The sequence below is a fragment of the Pinus tabuliformis genome, chromosome 7 (genome assembly GCF_031772625.1).
Source record: "Pinus tabuliformis cultivar Carrire ecotype Pingquan chromosome 7, CPIR1, whole genome shotgun sequence".
NCBI lineage: Eukaryota > Viridiplantae > Streptophyta > Pinopsida > Pinales > Pinaceae > Pinus > Pinus tabuliformis.
Window position 1 is genome coordinate 1635705148 of NC_142293.1, and position 24759 is coordinate 1635729906.

At 49.7% G+C, this 24759-nt stretch overlaps 3 non-coding genes across 3 annotated transcripts in view; all 3 read right to left on the reverse strand.

The window, feature by feature from the left end:
* Positions 1-292, reverse strand: part of LOC149254579 (25S ribosomal RNA) — a 3385-nt gene extending 3093 nt beyond the window's left edge. Inside the window, exon 1 of the ribosomal RNA XR_016267734.1 lies at positions 1-292. This exon is cut by the window's left edge and continues 3093 nt beyond it. This is a non-coding gene — a ribosomal RNA (25S ribosomal RNA).
* Positions 293-534: 242 nt separating this feature from the next.
* LOC149254580 (5.8S ribosomal RNA) lies at positions 535-688 on the reverse strand. The gene has a single exon (XR_016268055.1). It is a non-coding gene; the product is annotated as a 5.8S ribosomal RNA (ribosomal RNA).
* Positions 689-3198: 2510 nt separating this feature from the next.
* On the reverse strand, positions 3199-5011 carry LOC149254581 (18S ribosomal RNA). Its single transcript, XR_016267645.1, has one exon. It is a non-coding gene; the product is annotated as an 18S ribosomal RNA (ribosomal RNA).
* Positions 5012-24759: the final 19748 nt, after the last annotated feature.

A 24759-nucleotide genomic window follows, 5' to 3' on the forward strand; every position in this document is an offset into this window, starting at 1 on the left:
TTAGGGCTGCATTCCCAAACAACCCGACTCGCTGACAACGCCTCGTGATGCGACAGGGTCCCGGGCCGACGGGGCTGTCATCCTCTCAGGCGCCCCCTTCCAAGGGACTTGGCCCAGTTCCGCCGCTGAGGATGATTCTACAGACTACAATTCAGGCGCCACCGCCGCCTGATTTTCATGTTGGGCTCTTCCCGGTTCGCTCGCCGCTACTAGGGAAATCCTTGTAAGTTTCTTTTCCTCCGCTTAATTATATGCTTAAACTTAGTGGGTGTTCTCGCCTGAGCTGAGGTCACAAAGTTGGAGCTAAATCCGCCCTACCCCATGGGAGGATAAGAGAGAGAAAAGCAAGTTCGAGCGATGCCACACAAAGGCCGCATCGGCTAACGCCGACTGCCCATCCAAGGGGACAAGATCACCGCTCGCCGACGCACGCCACGAAACATCGCTTGAGGTATTTCAGCCGACCGCACGGAGCAAGGACGACCAGCTCCGCTACTCTCTAGCATATTGCAAGGAGCGCGTTTGAATGGGATGCGACGCCCAGACAGACGTGCCCTCGACCGAGGCCTCGGGCGCAAATTGTGTTCAAAAACTCGATGATTCACGGGATTCTGCAATTCACACTAAGTATCGCATTTCACTACGTTCTTCATCGTAACAAGAGTCGAGATATCCGTTGTCGAGAGTCGTTTCCACGTACTACCAAAATATCGGCCACAAAACTGAATAGGGGCAACCCCCCCACAACAAATGTAAGGCCAAGGGGCAAAAGGAGGAAAAACGCATGAGAGAAAGAGAAACAAAGGCGTCTAACCCCCTCACGGGGGGAGGCTCGAACAGAGGACAATTTCCCCCCAGCCCCACGCCCTCGCAAAAAGGGGGGAAATGCGTGGGACAACGATCGAGAAGGACTAGGGTGGCCACCCCGGGAGCTCGCACTGCTTTTAGCCCTTCCCCGACACCAGCCCACAACAATTCCCCCTTTTCTCCGTAGAGCTAGGGACCGAAAGGAAGAGAACAGGGTAGAAAACAAAGCACAAACAAAGCGCAAGCCTCCCAAGCCCTGTGCCTTCGGAAAAAGGGGGGAATTGAAGGGGACGACGATCGAGAAGCATGAGGGTGGCCACCCTGGGAGCTCGCATCGCGTTTTGTCCTTCTGGAACACCAATCCACAACAATCCCACCCTTTCTCCATAAAGCTAGGGGCCACCCTGGGAACTCTCACTGCTTTTCGTCCTTCCCGAACACCAATCCACAACAATCCCACCTTTTCTCCGTAAAGCTAGGGGCTGAAAGAAGGGAAGAAAACAACATGAAAGAAAGAGAGATATCAAACGCGTCCACCGGCTCACAGGGGGAGGCTCAAACAGGGAACAAGCTTCCCCACCCCCGTGCCTTTGCAAAAAGGGGGGGAACTGCAGGGGACAGCGATCGAGAAGGACTAGGGTGGCCACCCTCGGAACTCGCACTGCTTTTCGTCCTTCCTGAACACCAATCCACAAAAATCCCACCTTTTCTCTGTAAAGCTAAGGGTCCAAAAGCAAGAAGGGAAGAAAACAACACGAAAGCAAGAGATATCAAACGTGGCTACCGGCTCACAAGGGGAGGCTCAAACATAGAACAAGCTTCCCAAACCCCGCACCTTCGGAAAAAGGGGGGAACTGCAGGGGACAGCGATCGAGAAGGACTAGGGTGGCCACCCTGGAAACTCGTACTACTTTTCGTCCTTCCCGAACACCAATCCACAACAATCCCACCTCTCCTCCATAAGGCTAGGGGCAAAAGGAAGAAGGGAAGAAAACAACACCAAAGAAACAAAGATCCCAAGAAAAGAGAGAAGCTCAACAGCACGCCGAACAAGATGTCCGCTAACCAAAAATAAATCAAACAAGGCACCCAATCAAAAAAGCGTCCCACCTCTTCACACCCTCCCACATGCATTCATCACAACACCCTTTCCAACTCTACAACATAGCAAACAACCAAGCAAATAAATCACAACCCAAAAATTGACCAATAGAAAAGACGAGGGCCACGATGAGACCAGTGTCTGGAGCACGTCATTGAGAGGCAAACAGCCCCCCCAACCCAACGACACAAGGCTTCAAACGACAAATAGACCGCTACCCACAACACAAACCCACCCTGCTATTGCACCCCTCCATGTACAAAACACCCGACAACCTTTCCAGCGAGAGAGTCAAGGGGGGTCAAAGAATCAAACTCCAAAGAGGAGTTGTCACGGGCTGACACTCAACGCTGGAGAAAGCCGCCAACCACAAATACATCGATGGTGCAAGGCCACTAGAGAGAGGGACGTTCGCAAAGCGCACACCACGTAAAGAAGAAATGACGCGAGTCCCACAAAAAACCCACAATCCAAAGGAGGAACAAAGACACAACTCGCTACTTCTTTTTCCCTGAGAAGGGGAGTGGCTCACGAGAGGACGAGGAATTCCCTTGACGGCAAAGGCACGAGGTAAGATTGCCACCCTCATGCCCGTCGGCAGGGAAAATTGCGATCTCGATGGAGCTCAGACCGAGGGATGGGTTTTTCATTACCTGGACACCCAACCCTTCCGCGAGGGCATGTCGAGGAACGGTCGGGAGGGACTAGGGTGGCCAGCCCAATGGGTTGATCCGCTCTTCATCCATCCCATACTTGACCGCACCCCGACAATCTCGCCTCATGGAAGGTTTGAGCTACCAGGCGCGCGCGCAACCACTCCCTCGACCCAACCACCAGCGAAAAGGCTCACCCAAGCAACACATCAACCGCCACCGCCTTTTCGAGAGAACCAACTATGGAAGCCCATACCCTTGGCCCATGCCTTCCAACGAACAAAAGACCGAGCACCGCCACTACGAATGAGTCCGAATTTATCCATCGGTTTTACCAAGCACCTCAACTCTGGAGCAACCATGCCCGGTCGAATAGATTGTCGGAAGGGCTCCCAAGAAACAAGCTTCCGAACCCCCTGCAGAAACACATTGGGGGGGGGGGGGGAACAAAGGATGGGTGGGACAAGCACAAGCATGGCTTGCAAGCACACACGAAAAAGCAAGCATTACCTCGAGACAAGCAACCAACGATGTTCCCGCCAAACACCAAACCCGCTCCCCTAGAGACGCACCACAAAGTCCCACATCGCAATCGACACCCAACCAACCCGAACCAAAAAAGAAAACCCCTGCTACCAATGATCCTACCGCAGGTTCACCTACGGTAACCTTGTTACGACTTCTCCTTTCTCTAAATGATAAGGTTCAATGAACTTCTCACGACGTCGACGGCGGCGAACCGCCATCGTTGACGCAATCCGAACATTTCACCGGATCATTCAATCGGTAGGAGCGACGGGCGGTGTGTACAAAGGGCAGGGACGTAGTCAACACGAGTTGATGACACGCGCTTACTAGGAATTCCTCGTTGAAGACCAATAATTGCAATGGTCTATCCCCATCACGATGCAATTTGAGAAGATTTCCCGATCCTCTTGAACGAGGAATAAAAACTCGTTGGCTGCATCAGTGTAGCGAGCGTGCGGCCCAGAACATCTAAGGGCATCACAGACCTGTTATTGCCTCAAACTTCCATGGCCTAAACGGCCATAGTCCCTCTAAGAAGCTGGCCGCGAAGGGGAACCACCACGTAGCTAGTTAGCAGGCTGAGGTCTCGTTCGTTATCGAAATTAACCAGACAAATTGCTCCACCAACTAAGAACGGCCATGCACCACCACCCATAGAATCAAGAATGAGCTCTCAATCTGTCAATCCTTACTATGTCTGGACCTGGTAAGTTTCCCCGTTTTGAGTCAAATTAAGCCGCAGGCTCCTCTCCTGGTGGTGCCCTTCCGTCAATTCCTTTAAGTTTCAGCCTTGCGACCATACTCCCCCCGAAACCCAAACACTCTGATTTCTTAGAAGGTGCTGGCGGAGTCCTTAGAGCAACATCCGCCGATCTGTGGTCGGCATCGTTTATGGTTGAGACTAGGACGGTATCTGATCGTCTTCGAGCCCCCAACTTTCGTTCTTGATTAATGAAAACATCCTTGGCAAATGCTTTCGCAGTGGTCCGTCTTTCATAAATCCAAGAATTTCACCTCTGACAATGAAATACGAATGCCCCCGACAGTCCCTATTAATCATTACTCTGATCCCAAAGGCCAACACAATAGGACCAGACTCATATCACGTTATTCCATGCTAATGTATTCATAGCATAAGCTTGCTTTGAGCACTCTAATTTTTTCAAAGTAACAGCGCCGGAACCACGACCCAACCAATTAAGGCCAGGAGCACACTGACGACAAAAGGGACGGAAGGGCAGGTGCACACCGGGTAGGTGGATCGACCCTTACGACCCAAGATCCAACTACGAGCTTTTTAACTGCAACAACTTAAATATACGCTATTGGAGCTGGAATTACCACGGATGCTGGCACCAGACTTGCCCTCCAATGGATCCTCGTTAAGGGATTTAGATTGTACTCATTCCAATTACCAGACTCGATGAGCCCAGTATTGTTATTTATTGTCACTACCTCCCCATGTCAGGATTGGGTAATTTGTGCGCCTGCTGCCTTCCTTGGATGTGGTAGCCATTTCTCAGGCTCCCTCTCCGGAATCGAACCCTAATTCTCCGTCACCCGTCACCACCATGGTAGGCCTCTATCCTACCATCGAAATTTGATAGGGCAGAAATTTGAATGAAGCATCGCCAGCACAAGGGCTGTGCGATCCGTCGAGTTATCATGATTCACCAGAGAAGCGGGCAAGCCCGCGCTGACATTTTATCTAAAAAATTCATCCCTTCCAAAGAGTCGGGACTTGGTGCACGTATTAGTTCTAGAATTACTACGGTTATCCGAGTAGTATGGTACCATCAAAAAAAATATAATTGATTTAATGAGCCATCCGCAGTTTCACAGTCTGAATTAGTTCATACTTAGACATGCATGGCTTAATCTTTGAGACAAGCATATGACTACTGGCAGGATCAACCAGGTAGCACCCTCCCACTTCAAAGGGCATTCTGGGCGCTCTCTTACCGAGAGCCAACCTGAACACCATCAAGTCAAAGAGACGTTAAAATATCATGTAAAAATTTTATGCCTTGCACCTCTTGCATCCCAAGAAAGAAGCACACGCAACATGCCAAGGACATGGCAAACAAATGGGCAGACCTGCCGAGCCACAACCCACCAAGGCCACTCCCCGCCCCACACCGATGCCACCTAGGAGTCCACCCGGACAGCAGCAACAGTGGACCTCGATCGGATGATCGCCTGCGGCAGCCTCAACACAAAGGCAAGGGAAGGAAATCATACAAGACAAACCGAGCCCGCAACCTCTCTTAGAAATGCCCCCCAACCCACACCTCCCCTCCCCGCACAGGGGCCACCTAAGAGTCCACCCGCGCAGCAGCAACGATGGATCTCGATCGCATGGTCGCCTACGGCAGCCTCAATGCAAAGAGGAAACTGAAGGAAACAAAACAAGACCAATAGATCCCACAACCTCTCTTAGAAATTCCCCCCGACCCTCCACGCCATGCACCGAGGTCACCTAGGTGGTCCACCCGCGGCAGCTGACGGTGGACCTCGATCACTTGACCGCTATGGTAACCACGATGCGAAGGCAAAGGAAGGAAGCAAATGCAAATCAAGAGGGTCGCTACACAATACAAGGACACATATCCGAACAGGAGGAGGGATCAGGCAGCCCCGCACCCCACGCACCCTACGTACAGGCAACCTAGGGGATTTCCCACAGCTTTACTGACCGGACGATGGATAATTTTCCCCTACGGCCACCTCCATGCAAAGGAGGGAGGTCGAAGGGTTCCACCTCGAAATCCTTCTTCCAAATAGCCCCCACCATCGATGACTATAGTAGCAAGCCTCCTCCCCATTGGACCGCGAGTGCATACACAATTGAAACAACAAGTGCCCCCCAACCCTCCCCGCAGAGAGGCCACCTAGGAGTCCACCCGGGCAGCAGCAACGATGGACCTCGATCGCATGATTGCCTGCGGCAGCCTCAATGCAAAGGAAACAGAAGGAAACAAAACAACAAGACCAACCGAGCCCACAACCTCTCTTAGAAATGCCCCCCAACCCTCCACGCCATGCACCGAGGCCACCTAGGCGGTCCACCCACGGCAGCTGACGGTGGACCTCGATCACTTGACCGCTGCGGCAGCCACGATGTGAAGGCAAAGGAAGGAAGCAAATGCAAATCAAGAGGGTCGCTACACAATACAAGGACACATATCCGAACAGGAGGAGGGATCGGGTAGCCCCGCACCCCACGCACCCTACGTACAGGAAACCTAGGGGATTTCCCACAGCTTTACCGACCAGACGATGAATAATTTTCCCCTACGGCCACCTCCATGCAAATGAGGGAGGTCGAAGCGTTCCACCTCGAAATCCTTCTTCCAAATAAGACCAACCGAGCCCACAACCTCTTCTTAGAAATGCCCCCCGACCCTCCACGCCACGCACCGAGGCCACCTAGGAGTCCACCCGCGCCAGCTGACGGTGGACCTCGATCACTTGACCACTGCGGAAACCACGATGCGAAGGCAAAGGAAGGAAGCAAATGCAAATCAAGAGGGTCGCTACACAATACAAGGACACATATCCGAACAGGAGGAGGGATCGAGCAACCCCGCACCCCACGCACCCTACGTACAGGCAACCTAGGAGATTTCCCACAGCTTTACCGACCAGACGATGAATAATTTTCCCCTACGGCCACCTCCACGCAAAGGAGGGAGGTCGAAGCGTTCCACCTCGAAATCCTTCTTCCAAATAAGACCAACCGAGCCCACAACCTCTTCTTAGAAATGCCCCCCGACCCTCCACGCCACGCACCGAGGCCACCTAGGAGTCCACCCGCGCCAGCTGACAGTGGACCTCGATCACTTGACTGCCTGCGGCAACCATGATGCGAAGGCAAAGGAAGGAAGCAAATGCAAATCAAGAGGGTCGCTACATAATACAAGGACACATATCCGAACAAGAGGAGGGATCGGGCAGCTCCGCACCCCACGCACCCTATGTACAGGCAACCTAGGGGATTTCCCACAGCTTTACCGACCGGACGATGAATAATTTTCCCCTACGGCCACCTCCACGCAAAGGAGGGAGGTCGAAGTGTTCCACCTCGAAATACTTCTTCCAAATAGCCCCCACCATCGATGACTATAGTAGCAAGCCTCCTCCCCATTGGACCACGAGCACATACACAATTGAAACAACAAGTGCCCCCCAACGTTCCCAGCAGAGAGGCCACCTAGGAGTCCACCCGGACAGCAGCAACGATGGACCTCGATCGCATGATCGCCTGCGGCAGCCTCAATGCAAAGGAAACGGAAGGAAACAAAACAACAAGACCAACCGAGCCCACAACCTCTCTTAGAAATGCCCCCCGACCCTCCACGCCACGCACCGAGGCCACCTAGGAGTCCACCCGCGCCAGCTAACGGTGGACCTTGATCACTTGACCGCCTGCGACAACCACGATGCAAAGGCAAAGGAAGGAAGCAAATGCAAATCAAGAGGGTCGCTACACAATACAAGGACACATATCCGAACAGGAGGAGGGATCGGGCAGCTCCGCACCCAACGCACCCTACGTACAGGCAACATAGGAGATTTCCCACAGCTTTATCGACCGGACGATGAATAATTTTCCCCTACGGCCACCTCCACGCAAAGGAGGGAGGTCGAAGCATTCCACCTCAAAATCCTTCTTCCAAATAGCCCCCACCATCGATGACTATAGTAGAAAGCCTCCTCCCCATTGGACCACAAGCGCATACACAATTGAAACAACAAATGCCCATAAACGTTGTGACTTAACATTTCCAACCGCAAAAGCCTGCCACACACGCAAGATGCAAGGGAAAAGCTGACCCCTCGATCAAACATATGGGCCAACACATCTATCAAAACCTCAAAGCCAACGCAACCACGAACGATGTGCACTTTGATTGGAATGCCAACCCTTGACTTTACAACAAGGAGAACAGCGCCTCACATCACCCGATGGAAAAAGCAAGCAAGAGGGAGGGTAGGCGGTTTACAACCAAAACCCTTCCACGTCCCTATTAAATGTATGCATCTCAACCGACAATGCCAACACGGAAAGTGTACAAGCACAAGACACTGGCACCATAAAGAGCCGAACAATGAAGAGGCTAGCCATCACAAGGAGCCACGCCACAACAACCCATACAACTCCCAAAACTTGAAGCAGAAGGGGAATTGTTCACATATGCCTCCAAGGACAAGCATGGCCAACATTACCGCTCATGCGCTACCGAGTGGGTATGGAGAGAAGATAAAAATCGGACACCCTACAAACGACCCTAGGCCATTCTTGAGGCAAACCCGAAAAACCAACTCAATTACCAACCCACCTTTCACACGAAAAGCAAAACCCTCCACACCAAATAGGGAGGAGGTGAAAAATATAACGAGGAGCCAATTTCAATGGAGCCACAAATGGCTGCCCAGCCTAATCGAAATTCTCTATTCGCAACAACCGACGGGCACGATAGCGACATAGGCAACGACAGAGTTTTGGGGCTTCCATCTGGGACCCGCAAGAACGAATGCTCAAAGGAGCGCCGAGAAAACTTTCAACATTCTTATCGTTGGGATGGGAAAGAGGGACGGGGATGAGCATGGCCCACATTACCGCTCATGTGCTACTAAGTGGGGATGGAGTGAAGACGAAAATCTGCCGCCCTTCAAATGACCCAAGGCCATCGTTCAGGCAAACCCGAAAACACAACTCGATCACCAACCAACCTTTTACATGGAAAGAAAACCTACCGCTGGTATCATCGGGAGGGGCACGAGGGGACCAGGACGAGCCAAGGAGCCACACCACAAAAACCCATACAGCTCCAAGAACTTGGAGAGCGGAAGGGGAATTTTTCACATATGCCTCCCAGGCCGAGCCTGGCCAACATTACCGCTCATGCGCTACCGAGTGGGGATGGATAGAAGATGAAAATCGTCCACCCTACAAACGACCGAAGGCCATCATTCAGGCAAACCCAAAAACACAACTTGATTACCAACACACCTTTCACACGGAAATAAAACCTGCTGCTGGTATCATCTGGAGGGGCACGCGGGGACCAGGACGAGCCAGGGAGCCACACCACAACAACCCATACAGCTCCAAGAACTTGGAGAGCGGAAGGGGAATTGTTCACATATGTCTCCCAGGCCGAGCCTGGCCAACATTACTGCTCATGTGCTACTGAGTGGGGATGGAGAGAAGATATCGGCCACCCTATAAATGACCCAAGGCCATCATTCAGGCAAACCCGAAAACACAACTCGATTACCAACCCACCTTTCACACGGAGAGAAAACCTGTCGCTGGTATCATTTGGAGGGGCACGCGGGGACCAGGACGAGCCAGGGAGCCACACCACAACAGCTGAAACAACTACAAGAACATGGAGAGCGGAAGGGGAATTGTTCACATATGCCTCCAAGGCCGAGTGTGGCTAGCATTACCGCTCATGCGCTACCGAGTGGGGATGGAGAGAAGATGAAAATCGGTGACCCTACAAACGACCCAAGGCCATCGTTCAGGCACATGCAAAAACACAACTCGATTACCAACCCACCTTTCACATGGAAAGGAAACCTGTCGGTGGTATCATTTGGAGGGGAACAAGGGGGACCAGGACGAGCTAGGGAGCCACACAACAACATCCAATATAGCTCCAAGAGCTTGGAGAGCGGAAGTGGAATTGTTCACATATGCCTCACAGGCCGAGTCTGGCCAACATTACCACTCATGCGCTACCGAGTGGGGATGGAGAGAAGATGAAAATTGGCGACCCTACAAACGACCCAAGGCCATCGTTTAGGCACACGCGAAAACACAACTCAATTACCAACCCACCTTTCACACGGAAAGGAAACCTGTCGCTGGTATCATCTGAAGGGGCACGGGGGGACCAAGACGAGCTAGGGATCCACACCCCAATAGCTCATACAGCTCCAAGAACTTGGAGAGCGGAAGGGGAATTGTTCACATATGCCTCCCAGGCCGAGCCTGTCCAACATTACCGCTCATGCGCTACCGAGTGGGGATGGAGAGAAGATGAAAATCGGCCGCCCAACAAACGACCCAAGGCCATCGTTCAGGCAAACGCGAAAACACAACTCAATTACCAACCTACCTTTCACACGGAAAGGAAACCTGTCACTGGTATCATCTGAAGGGGCACGCGGGGACCAAGACGAGCCAAGGAGCCACATAACAACAGCCTATACAACTCCAAGAACATGGAGAGTGGAAGGGGAATTGTTCACATATGCCACCCAGGCTGAGCCTGGCCAACATTACCGCTCATGCGCTACTGAGTGGGGATGGAGAGAAGATGAAAATCGGCCGCCCTACAAACGACCCAAGGCCATCGTTCAGGCAAATGCGAAAACACAACTCAATTACCAACCCACCTTTCACACGGAAAGAAAACCTGTCGCTGGTATCATCTGAAGGGGCACGCGGGGACCAAGACGAGCCAGGGAGCCACACAACAACAGCCCATACAGCTCCAAGAACTTGGAGAGAGGAAGGGGAATTGTTCACATATGCCTCACAGGCCAAGCGTGGCCAACATTACCTCTCATGCGCTACCGAGTGGGGATGGAGAGAAGATGAAAATCGGTGACCCTACAAACGACCCAAGGCCATCGTTCAGGCACACGCGAAAACACAACTCAATTACCAACCCACCTTTCACATGGAAAGGAAACCTGTCACTGGTATCATCTGAAGGGGCACGGGGGGACGAAGACGAGCCAGGGAGCCACACCACAATAGCCCATACAGCTCCAAGAACTTGGAGAGCGGAAGGGGAATTGTTCACATATGCCTCCCAGGCTGAGCCTGGCCAACATTACCGCTCATGTGCTACCGAGTGGGGATGGAGAGAAGATGAAAATCGGCTGCCCAAAAAACGACCCAAGGCCATCGTTCAGGGAAACGCGAAAACACAACTCAATTACCAACCCACCTTTCACACGGAAAGAAAACCGGTCGCTGGTATCATCTAAAGGGGCACGCGGGGACCAAGACGAGCCAGGGAGCCACACAACAATAGCCCATACAGCTCCAAGAACTTGGAGAGCGGAAGGGGAATTGTTCACATATGCCTCCCAGGCCGAGCCTGGCCAACATTACCGCTCATGCGCTACTGAGTGGGGATGGAGAGAAGATGAAAATTGACCGCCCTACAAATGACCCAAGGCCATCGTTCAGGCAAACGCGAAAACACAACTCAATTACCAACCCACCTTTCACACGGAAAGAAAACCTGTCACTGGTATCATCTGAAGGGGCACGCGGGGACCAAGACAAGCCAGGGAGCCACACAACAACAGCCCATACAGCTCCAAGAACTTGGAGAGCAGCAGGGGAATTGTTCACATATGCCTCCCAGACCGAACCTGGCCAACATTACCGCTCATGCGCTACCGAGTGGGGATGGAGAGAAGATGAAAATCGGCCACCCTACAAAGGACCCAAGGCCATCGTTCAGGCAAACGCGAAAACACAACTCAATTACCAACCCACCTTTCACACGGAAAGGAAACCTGTCGCTGGTATCATCTGAAGGGGCACACAGGGACCAAGACGAGCTAGGGAGCAACACAACAACAGCCCATATAGCTCCAAGAACTTGGAGAGCGGAAGGGGAATTGTTCACATATGCCTCCCAGGCCGAGCCCCAGGCCGAGCCTGGCCAACATTACCGCTCATGTGCTACCGAGCGGGGATGGAGAGAAGATGAAAATCGACCGCTCTACAAACGACCCAAGGCCATCGTTCAGGAAAACGTGAAAACACAACTCAATTACCAACCCACCTTTCACACGGAAATAAAACCTATCGCTGGTATCATCTGAAGGGGGACGCGGGGACCAAGACGAGCTAGGGAGCCACACAACAACAGCCCATACAACTCCAATAACTTGGAGAGCGGAAGGGGAATTGTTCACATATGCCTCCCAGGTCAAGCCTGGCCAACATTACCGCTCATGCGCTACCGAGTGGGGATGGAGAGAAGATGAAAATCGGCCGCCCTACAAACGACCCAAGGCCATCGTTCAGGCAAACCTGAAAACACAACTCAATTACCAACCCACCTTTCACACGGAATGAAAACTTGTCGCTCGGATCATCTGGAATTTGAATGGGCCCCCACATGACTGAAACGAAGCAGCAAGGGAGAGCTGGGCAAAGGAGCAGCAAGAACATGGACAAAGCCAACCTTAGGTCACAACTTAGCATTTTCCATACAGGCTCGTTGGCCCATGCGCGCCCTCGCCCGAACAAATTTGCAAGGGTGCCCGCACGACCGAAACGAAGCGACAAGGGAGAGCTGGGAAAATGAGCTGCATGAACGTGCACAAAGCCAACCTCGGGTCACAACTTAGCATTTTTGATATGGGCTCGTTATCCCGGGCACGCCCTCACCCGAACGACCCGCCCAAAAGAGTTCACACGGGTGCCCTCAAACGACCCGCCCAAACGATTTTGTGTGGGCGCCCAAAAGACCAAAACAAAGCCACAAGGGAGAGCCGGGCAAACGAGCTGCACGAACGTGCACAAAGCCAACCTCGGGTCACAACTTAGCATTTTTGATACGGGCTCGTTCGTCGGGGCGCGCCCTCTCCCGAACGACCCGCCCGAACGAGTTCACGCGGGTGCCCTCAAACGACCCGCCCGAACGATGGAAACGAAGCGACAAGGGAGAGCCGAGCAAACGAGCTGCATGAACGTGCACAAAGCCAAACTCGGGTCACAACTTAGCATTTTTGATACGGGCTCGTTCGCCCGGGCGCGCCCTCGCCCGAACGACCCGCCCGAACGAGTTCACGCGAGCACCCTCAAACGACCCGCCCGAACGACCCAAACGAAGCGACAAGGGAGAGCTGGGCAAACGAGCTACACGAACGTGCACAAAGCCAACCTCGGGTCATAACTTAGCATTTTTGATATGGGCTCGTTTGCCCGGGCGCGCCCTCGCCTGAACGACCCACCCCAACGAGTTCATGTCGGCGCCCTCAAATGACCCGCCCGAACGACCCAAACGAAGCGACAAGGGAGACCCGGGAACACGGGCTGCACGAACGTGCACAAAGCCAACCTCGGGTCACAACTAAGCATTTTTGATACGGGCTCATTCACCCGGGCGCGCCCTCGCCCGAACGACCCGCCCCAACGAGTTCACGTGGGCGCCCTCAAACAACCCGCCCGAACGACCCAAACGAAGCGACAAGGGAGAGTCAGGCAAACGAACTGCACGAACGTGCACAAAGCCAACCTTGGTTCACAACTTAGCATTTTTGATATGGGCTCGTTCGCCCGGGTGCGCCCTCTCCCGAACGAGTTCACATGGGCGCCCTCAAACGACCCGCCCGAACGATTTCCCAGGGGCGCCTGAACGACCGAAACGAAGCGACAAGGGAGAGTCGGGCAAACGTGTTGCATGAACGTGCACAAAGCCACCCTCGGGTCACAACTTAGCATTTTTGATACGGGCTCGTTCACCCGAGCGCGCCCTCGCCCAAACGAGTTCACATGGGCGCACTCAAACGACCCGCTCGAACGATTTCGCATGGGCGCTCGAACGACCGAAACGAAGCGACAAGGGAGAGACGGGCAAATGAGCTGCACGAACATTCACAAAGCCAACCTCGGGTCACAACTTAGCATTTTTGATACAGGCTCGTTCGCCCAGGCGCGCCCTCGCCCGAACGACCCACCCGAACGAGTTCACACTGGCACGCTCAAACGACCCGCCCGAACGACCGAAACGAAGCGACAAGGGAGAGCCGGGAAAACGAGCTGCACAAACGTGCACAAAGCCAACCTCGGGTCACAACTTAGAATTTTTGATAGGGGCTCGTTCGCCCGGGCGCGCCCTCGCCCGAACGACCCACCCGAACGAGTTCACGCTGGCGCGCTCAAACGACCCGCCCGAACGACAGAAACGAAGCGACAAGGGAGAGCTGGGAAAACGAGCTGAATGAACTTGCACAAAGCCAACCTCGGGTCACAACTTAGCATTTCTGATACGGGCTCGTTTTCTCGGGCGCACCCTCGCCCGAACGAGTTCACATGGGTGCCCTCAAACGACCCGCCTGAACGATTTCGCATGGGCGCCCGAATGACCGAAACGAAGCGACAAGGGAGAGCCGGGCAAACGAGTTGCACGAACATGCACAAAGCCAACCTCAGGTCACAACTTAGCATTTATGATACGGGCTCGTTCGCCCGGGTGCGCCCTCGCCCGAACGACCTGCCTGAACGAGTTCACACGGGCACCCTCAAACGACCCGCCCGAACGACTGAAACGAAGCGACAAGGGAGAGTCAGGCAAACGAGCTGCACGAACGTGCACAAAGCCAACCTCCGGTCACAACTTAGAATTTTTGATCTGGGCTCGTTTTCCCGGGCGCGCCCTAGCCCGAACGACCCGCCCCAACGAGTTCACGCGGGCGCCCTCAAACGACCCGCCCGAACGACCCAAACGAAGCGACAAGGGAGAGCCAAGAAAACGAGCTGCACGAATGTGCAGAAAACCAACCTCGGGTCACAACTTAGCATTTTTGATAAGGGCTCGTTCGCCCGGGCGCGCCCTCACCCGAACGACCCTTCCGAACGAGTTCACGCGGGCTCCCTCAAACGACCCGCCCGAACGACCCAAAGAAGCGACAAGGGAGAGTCGGGCAAACGAGCTGCATGAACGTGCACAAAGCCAACCTCGGGTCACAACTTAGCAATTTTGATACGGGCTCGTTCGCCCGGGCGCGCCCTCCCCCGAACGAGTTCACACGGGCGCCCTCAAACGACCCGCCCGAACGATTTCGCATGGGCGCTCGAACGACCGAAACGAAGCGACAAGGGAGAGCCGGGCAAACGAGCAGCACGAATGTGCACAAAGCCAACCTCAGGTCACAACTTAGCATTTTTGATACGGACCTCGCCCGAACAACCCGCCCGAACGAGCTCACACGGGCGCCCTCAAACGACGCGCCCGAACGACCTGCCCGAACGAGTTCACACGGGCACCCTCAAATGACCCGTCCGAACGATTTTACATGGGCGCCCAAACGACCTCCCCAAACGAGTTCACATGGGCACCCTCAAACGACCCGCCCGAACGATTTTGCGTGGGCGCCCGAACGACCGAAACGAACCGATAAGGGAGACCCAGGCAAACAAGCTGCACGAACGTGCACAAAGACAACCTCGGGTCACAACTTAGCATTTTTGATACGGCCCTCGCCCAAACAACCCGCCCGAACGAGTTCACACGGGCGCCCTCAAACGACCCGCCCGAACGATTTTGTGTGGGCGCCCAAACGACCGAAACGAATCGACAAGGGAGAGCCAGGCAAACGAGCTGCATGAATGTGCACAATGCCAACCTCAGGTCACAACTTAGCATTTTTGATACGGCCCTCCCCCGAACGACCCGCCCGAACGAGTTCACACGGGCGCCCTCAAACGACCCGCCCGAACGAGTTCACACGGGCGCCCTCAAACGACCCGCCCGAACGAGTTCACACGGGCACCCACAAACGACCCGCCCGAACGACCAAAACGAACCGACAAGGGAGAGTCGGGCAAACGAGCTGCACGAACACGCACAAAGCCAACCTCGGGTCACAACTTAGCATTTTTGATACGGCCCTCGCCCGAACGACCCGCCCGAACGAGTTCACACGGGCGCCCTCAAATGACCCGACCGAACGACCCGCCCGAACAAGTTCACACGGTCGCCCTCAAACGACCCGCCCGAATGAGTTCACACGGGCGCCCTCAAACGACCCGCCCGAACGATTTTGCATGGGCGCCCGAACGACCGAAACGAACCGACAAGGGAGAGTTGGGCAAATGAGCTGCACGAACGTGCACAAAGCCAACCTCGGGTCACAACTTAGCATTTTTGATACGGCCCTCGCCCGAACGACCCGCCCGAACGAGTTGACACGGGCACCCTCAAACGACCCGCCCGAACGAGTTCACATGGGCGCCCTCAAACGACCCGCCCGAACGAGTTCACACGGGCGCCTTCAAACGACCCGCCCGAACGATTTTGCATGGGCGCCCGAACTGTTAGTGTCGGTCTTGAAGCCCTCCATCAGCGATCAAAGTTCTTTGCATTTGCATAAGTAGGTGTCTCATCAGTGTCAATTTTTGCATCCCGTTAGGCATGCCATAACCCTGATGGAGGAGCTAGTGTGTTGTACCCCTCTTGGCATTGCTGGTTCAGGTGATTTCAGTCATTTAGCTCTTTCAAGCTTGTCTTGTCTTGTCTTGAGGTCAATTTCCTAGGTCTAGGGATTTGGTCAAATACGTTTACAGGGTCATGTGTCTGAAAAATCAATGAGTATTCAGCAAGCCAGAGGGATGATTGTAAAAGTGTTTCTTCAAGATTTCTTATCTGGTACAGCTAATCTTCACCTTGGATTTAAAAACTCTGTTTTTAAAGCCAAGGTCATTTTTCAACTTTTTGTAAATAAGTGATGAAATTTCAAAGGTCTTCAGTGGACAAAATGCAACCCTGGTCCCCTTGCCAAGATCCCTCAGATGATCTACCTGCAAAAAGAATCAAGTCAAAGCACTCAATGAGTCAAATACAAGACAAAAGAAACCAAAAAGTCAGTGTTATAAAGTGTCAAAAAGAAAACATTAGAAAGTGGGTTTGTGAATGAAATTTTTTCAAATGAAACTTATAAAACCCAAATTCCCTCCTATCACTCTCATTGTGCATCCTAGACGCTTGCAAGAGAGGTTTGAGAGAGTAATTAAGAGAAAGGAGAAAAAAAAGAGTGATTTCGGGCATTAGACTGGTGCGCGACCCGTCAGACCAGGTGCACGACCCGTCAGGTGCGCGCGACCCGTCAGAGGGTTGTTTCCAGTGCAGAAAAACAACGGGCGCGACCCGTCAGAGGGGTGCGACCCGTTGGGTGTGGTGCGCGACCCGTTGAACTATATCTCTGCAAACTCCAAACAAATTCGCTCAAACGCCCTCCAAGCCATCAAATCGTTTGAGGTAGGTGTTATAAACATGGAATGGTTGCTGGTTATGAATCGTGGATATCATGAACATGTTTAATGATCAAAATTTTGCAAGTGAAACCTCTTCATATGACTGCAATGTTAATGGGAAAAATGTGCTGGGGTTTGTGTTGTTTCAAGGTGTTTTTTTATCTTCCCCTTTCATTCACACTTATATGTATATCTCTTTTTCCCCATACTATTTTATGTATGAACTACAAATCCTCCCCTCTCCTTAATCACTAAAAATGCAAACCCTACCCCTCTCCCAAAGCATCACAAATTCAAACCCTAATTTGCCTCCACCATATGCATGTGTAAACAATAAAAATGTTGGTGAATACGTCAGCAGTTTTGTGCATATGTTTCCCTATCTCCCCTATTAATACATGTATGCATATTCCCATGTTCACTTTCATACATGTTTTTTCCCATATGCAGTGATCTTTGCAAATGATTTCCCAATATCCCTCAAATATGTATTCCTATATGCATAATGGTTTGCAACATTTTCCTTAAAAATTCCCTGTTATATTTATATATTTCCAATTCCTTGTTAAAAGGTCCCTCCCCTAACATTTACCTCATGTCTTTTTCCCCTTGAAACAACATAGATTTCAACACTTTTTACAGGCAGAGATAGCAGTACAGTTTGTCCACTTTGCTCCTAAACCATGTCAGAAACCGAGACTTATGAGAAAAGTGATGACCATTCATCATCTACAGAGGTTGAAGTACAGAGGAAGCCTTGTAAGGGTGTTAAGGGTGGACGTCATAAGCGAGAGGAGCCCACATCTTTGGTAGAATTACAGGCTTGTCCTATGGCAATCACTTGTTTTCAGTACATGTCTTGTTATCAGTTTTGTGAGAGGATCTCTCGGATTCAACATCACAGAGAGTTGGCTCGCCTCTTTGTTTTACATTTGCATGATGGACATGTCAACCTTGTAGGGGTGGACTTTACATTAACACCCGAGGTGATTTCACATGCTACAGGGATACCTAATGTTGGTGAGGTGTGGCATAAGTGCAAGATGCTAGATACTGTTCAATTTGAGCCTTATGTCCGGCCACCATTCATGAGACATTTGGCGGGTGTTTTTCCATTCAGATTTCTCCGGAGCGAGTATGCTCCCATCATGAGGCTTATTATGCACTATTTTACCTGTGAGGGCAGATTTTCACAGGTGTACTCATATCACATTCGCCTCTTGATGCACTTCACCCGAGTGAGGATGATGAACATCCCAGTTTTCTTCTTTCAGAACATTCAGAGGATGGTGCCCATGTTACAGAGGAAGACCCCGGCCCAGCAGTACAGGAGCCTATGTCATTATGGTTTGATTCAACTCATAGTCTTGCATCAGTTGACTCAGCCGGGCATCTCATGGGAGGAGTTCATCTCTCGTGAGTTTTTCACAGCACCATCACAGCCACATCCTGAGGTTGTTCACGAGGAGGGAGGACCGTCACACTAGCATGACATCCCTGTCACTAGACCTGTCAGCTCCTCACCTCTGGTTACATACCAGAAAGGCCCGAGGGCCTTATTTGCAGCAGCTAGGCGAGTACTATCTCCACAGCAGGTGGAAGGGGTCTCACTTTCTTCACCAGAAGAGGTACCAGAGAGGGGCAAAGAGCCCATGCTTGATGAGGGTCCATCAGGAGTTCCCGATGTTGAGTTTGTTGATCTTGAGATCAGTTCTCCTAGCCAGGAGGCAAAGGAGATCATTCAGCCTCTCAGAGCTGAAAATGATGCTTTGCAGAGGAGATTTGAGGGTGCCCAATGGACCATCACTTACCTGGAGCAGCGTAACAAACAGTTGGAGGAGGAGAAAGCACTTGATGAGCTATGGAGGATTCGTAGTGACCGGACCTTAAACCGTAGAAGACCCGGTGACCCATTGCCTGCTGACCGAGAGTCTATGCTTATCCAGGAGAAAGCATACTTAGAGAGGCTGTTGGCTAAGTCCAACCAAGAAAAAAAATTTCTAAGGAACATGAAAAACCATTACTGGGCAAGAATGCATGTGTGCAAGGCCAAAATGAAGATGTTTCAAAGGCGGTTGTCCGAGGCCCTAAAAGGGAAGAAGAAGACCAATCCACTCCGTATCTTGGCTGAGGCTTCACTCAAAGATCATGGCACTCAATAGCCTAGCCACATCTCAAATCCAATTTTTTTTGAGAATTTTGGGTAATTTTGGCATTTTTTGGTAATTTACAGGTTTTTTCTCTTTAACGGGTCTCACCCCCGGTGAGACCCTTTGTCATGGAAACTCCTTTTCACAAAAACTCAGCATTTCCTGATTTTTTATGCAAAGTTACATATGCCCATGGATGGACTTGAGTTTTTATGGAGTTTTGGGCCTCCAGAAGGTCAAAATACATGAAAATTTTGACTTTCTGCCACTTTTTTGAACTGCAGAAAGCTGTCTTGGGAGAATTGGCTTTTGATAGGGACAATGAACTCCAAATTCAAAACTTGAAGTTGGGTTAGAAATTAGACTCATAGACCTTTCTAACAAGCCCACTTTTGCTCAATTTGGCCACCTACAAGTGCCTCAAACAGAGCTCCAAATGGGCGCGACCCGTCAGGCAGGGGGGCGCGACCTGTCAGGCAGTTTTTTGCCAGATTGCACTGTACAGCCCAGAAAACGCAGATTTGACTCAGTTTGAATTTTTGGGGTTGAAGATGATTACCTATGATGTAATTTTTGTAACTCTAAGACACTTTTACTCTTGTTTAACACTTCTAGAAGATTCATTCATGTAATGGGTAAATATGTAATGTATGAATTGGTTTCCAAGTTTATAGAGGCAAGTTGTTTTGACTGCCTAGTTTGTAGTGCTTAGTTTAGAAGTGGTTGAAACAAATCCTAGGATAGTGAGCTCGACCCATGGAGGCAGGGAAAGAGGTTATATCATCTATATTATGTACTTTCTTGCTCATTTTCATGGTTGGACTCTTGAGGGAGAAGCTATCATTGTATTATTCACTGTATCTCTGCAATTTTTGGCTAAGGAAGACCAAGGTTTTGCAGTCCTCTTTGGGATTCTTGTGGACTCATGTGTTGATGGTGTGTTTCTAAATGTTCTTGTAAGCTTTGTTATGTGATTCATTTCCTTCCTTTACTTCTGTATATTAAACAAATGAAGTGTTAAAGTAAGAATTCATGCTTGCCATGCTCTGCTTTTAAGTTTGTTTAATTTCAATATTTTCTACTGTTTAAGGAGGATTCAAAGTTATTGTTTGCACTCCTTAGCTCCTCACCTATCTTTCTCATCCATTCACCTCAGTTTAAGGCATCAATATTGTTTCCTACTTCGCCCCAAAGAACCCCCTGCAAAAACTGTGTCTAATCCCCGCACCCAAAATTGCCCTCTTCTCAATTTGCCACCAAAAACCAAAAAACCCCAAATCAGTCTTTCTGATCAGTTTACTAGCCTAATATTAGTGTTACCTAGTTGGTCATCTCATCCCATTGCAGATCTACCGAGATTGAACGGAGAGAGCCTTCTCCTGCCCCGTAGGGCTAGCTACGAGGCTAAATGGTTTGATGTGGCCTTGAGGTTTGCCTTTCTCAGCCTGAGGTGAAATTTCAAGCGCTAACATACTGGCAACCATACTAGGGAGAACATCTAATCCTTTTCTCATTGACGTGTTATTTCATAAGTCTTAGATGGAGCCTGAAGTTACGTCAGGTAGCCTTCGAAAACGCTCTTGTTTTACATCAGCGCAAGTAGATAAACGCTGCTTCAGTCTATCTCCGTGAGCTTGTGAACATAGCGCTTCATTGACATCCTATCCCAGTATAATTGTTAACTCTGAGCCGTGGATGATAGGTTGAGAGTTTTCACAGGCTGAATGCTTTTTCTTTCCTAGTTTTTGGTTTTGAGAAAACAAGCTGGCTACAGATCCTAGACCCATTTTCAGATCTCATTCATGCCCAGCTATTTTTTATTATCTTGAAGAGTTAGATTTTGACGAAAGCTTTGAGTTGTCTCTGTTTAAAGCTAAGTCTGAAAGTGCGCTCGATTCTCTAGTTCTTGACCCCGATTTTGCAGCTGCTATTGAGTTTGAAAGACATAATAAATTGGTTGAAAATTTCATCTTAAGACATCTTCAGTCACGTGTTCAAGCTACTACCCTTGCTGATTTTGTTGAGAATATCTCTGAGCACATTGGATCTACTATCATGACTCACGAAGAATCTTATCCTCCTTATGTTTCAGTTTCACCTATAATCACCTATCCCGAATCAACAGTCGGTTCTCCTCCTTCTTCTCCTACTCCTCCGACTCCCCCAACTCCACAAACTACACCTCCTCTTATTATAATCCCTGCTATCATAGCTCCACCTCCTCATACCCATCCTACTCCCCCTCCTAGAGCAATGGCTGCTCAGTTTGCCCCACTGGTTTTGCCTGCAAATCTTCATGATATGCCAGCTGATTATCAAAGTAAAATCCCCATGTTTGATGGAACTCCACAAAGTATTACCGCTCAGCAGCATATCGACAAGATGACCACATTCTTTGATCTATATGAATTAGATGAGGAAGATGTCACCATGCGGTTGTTCGTGCAAACATTTGCAGGAGAAGTTAGAAAATGGTTCAGAGGTTTGACAGCTAACAGCATTACTACTTTGTAAGCACTTCAGAATCAGTTTTTAGATCGGTGGGAAATCAGAAAGGATCCGCTTCAAATTAATGCCGAATACAACAACCTCAAGCGTAATCCGGGTGAGTCTGTTCAAGATTACATAATCAGGTTCAATACAGTTTATAATGCTATTCCCGATGATTTGAGGCCATCTAGAAAATCAGCACTTCTTAAGTTCCCGGATGGTTTTGATCCGGAGATGGCGTATTCATTGAGAGACAGAGATCTACCTACCTTGGAGGAAATGTAGAAAATTGCTGTCAGCGTTGAGGCAAATTTGAATGATAAAAGAGCAAGGATGAAGGCAGAAAAGCGAGTCACAATCAAGGAGGAAGCATCCACATCAAATCAAGTTGTTCTCCGTGAACTTGAGCATCTTAGAAGGACATTTGAAAAGGTTACTATTGACAAGCCGGAGCCTCAGATTCGTAATCCTAATTTCAGAGGTCAACAGCAGCAACAATATAGGATCAAGCAGCGAGAAACAAAGGCACAAGAGCCAGCAGTTCAGCAGCAAATGAAACCACCCTTTCAGCAGAATTTTGTTAGCCAAGAATCTGAAGATGAAGGTGATAATGTTGGAGAGGAAAATCACTTCTTCACTCCTGATGATATGCCCACATATATTACGGAAGAAGATGAATTGGTGAGTAATTTCGTCTTTCCCCAAGATGAGCATTATATTTTGTCAAACGATGCAATACTTGAAGAAGAATCCGAAGAATATCAAAGAGGGTACTTGAACGCTTTATCAGCTCAGCAAGGACATCAAAGGCAATTGAGAAGCCGAGCTATTCCTATAAATCCCGTGCAGAAAAAGAAAGACATTGCAGCAAAGAATGACTCGGTTTCCTCAAAAGGAAAAGACATAGTCGGTCCTTCAACAACTCCATCATCACCAGTAGCTAAGATAGATCAGCCATCAAATGCACCGAAGGATAAATCTCAAAAAAGAGATAATCCGGCAAAAGAAGGTGAGAAGATTCCAGTTTTCAGTTTGGAGAATGAGATTGCAAAGTTGAAAATATCTATTCCCTTGACGGAGGTCATGAAGAACAGCACTTACCGAGGCCAAATTTCCAAATTGCTGAATTTCGATCCAATGCTAGACATGGTGAATGTACAAGATGATCAGCCGGAGTTGATTTTTGGGCCAGCTTTAAATGGTGAGTCTCCCGAAAGTGATGTTCCTCCATTTTATATCAGTTTGCGTTTGCATGAGTTTGTGTTGCACAATGCCATGTTTGACTCGGGAGCTTCGCATAATTTGATGCCGAAAACGATTACGGAGAAGCTGGGACTTGACATCACAAGGAAATATCATGATTTGTATTCTTTTGATTCCAGCCGGGTAAGATGTATTGGCTTGATCAAAGACTTGGCGGTGAGTCTAGATCAAATTCCAACGAAGAGTGTTTTGATGGATGTAGTGGTGGCGGATATTCCTCCGCGGTTTGGCATGTTGCTGTCGAGATCATGGGGAGCCAAACTCAAAGGTACACTTCAGCTTGATTTTTCATATGCTACAATTCCAGTTTTCGGTCAAATGAGGAAGTTATATCGGGAACAAAAGATGAAATACATGATCACTAGGAAGGAAAAGCCCGTCAATAATCCTGTAAATTATGTACAAACAGATTTAGAATCTTTTGTTTTGTTTGCGGAGAATTTCAATGAGGCAGATAGTCAGTTAGTCCAAGCAGAAGATATACCAGACATTTCAGAAAATTTCAGGGAAGTTTTGAGAAAGGAAAGTGAAGAAAGATCTGCTGTCATAAGGCCAATTGCTGAAACAAATGGGTAGCAAGCAGAGTATGCATCAAAATCAGATTTTCAGCACTTAGAAGATGATGAGGGTGGTCTTTGGACCATGGATTTTGATGGCGCTGTGGGCAGCGATGGTTCCGGTATAGGTGTGTGGATTCGAAGTCCATTTTCAGCCCAAAATCAAGTTCCAAGCAAGGTACGGGTATGTTCTTATAAATTGGCATTTGATTGTTCAAATAATGAGGCGGAATATGAAGCTCTTATTGCTGGTCTGAAAATCCTTCGGAAGTTGAAGGCAAAGAAGATAGTGGTATATGGCGACTCCGAGTTAGTTATCAAGCAAGTGAAAGGTGAATTTCAGGCCAAACATCCTCGTATGCGAGCATATCAGAATGTTGTCTTAGATATTTTAAAGAGGTTTTCTGAACATACTTTGACATGTGTGCCCCGGATTCAAAATGGTGTTGTGGATGCATTGGCTAAGGCAACGAGTAATCTGAAAATACCCATGAATTCCAGCAATAAGTTTGAGATATATGTGAAGCATCTTCCTACAGTTCCAGATAATCAAAGGTGTTGGCAGGTTTTCCAAGATGACGAAGAAATCAAAGATTTTCTGCAAGTTGAGGGTAAATTCGAAGACATTTCGATAGACACGGAAGCTGAAGGAGTAAATCAGATGGATGTGTTGCAGCTCAAGGACAATTACATTCCTAAAGGTTTGATTCCTTTGGAAGAATTGTTCGATCAAGATGATGTAGCCCGCAAGCCAACTTTGAGGCCAATGGACGAAGGAGTTGAAGATGTGAATCTTGGGATAGCTGCAAATCCAAAGATGGTGAAGCTTTCAAAAGCATTGCCGCCTAAGGTAAAGCAAGAATATATCAGATTATTGTCTCTGTATTCTAATGTTTTTGCATGGGACTATTCAGATTTGAAAACTTATGACACAAGTATCATTCAACATACCATTCCCATAAAACCAAATCAAAATCCTTTCTGGCAAAAGTTGAGAAGAATTAATCCTAAATTGCTACCATTGATTGAGAAGGAAGTCAACAGGTTGTATAAGTCCAGAATCATAGTGCCAATCCGGTTTTCTGATTGGATTTCAAACTTGGTGCCCGTGAGAAAGAAGACCGGTGAGATTCGTTTGTGCATAGACTTCAGAAATCTGAACAAGGTGTCATTAAAGGACAATTAT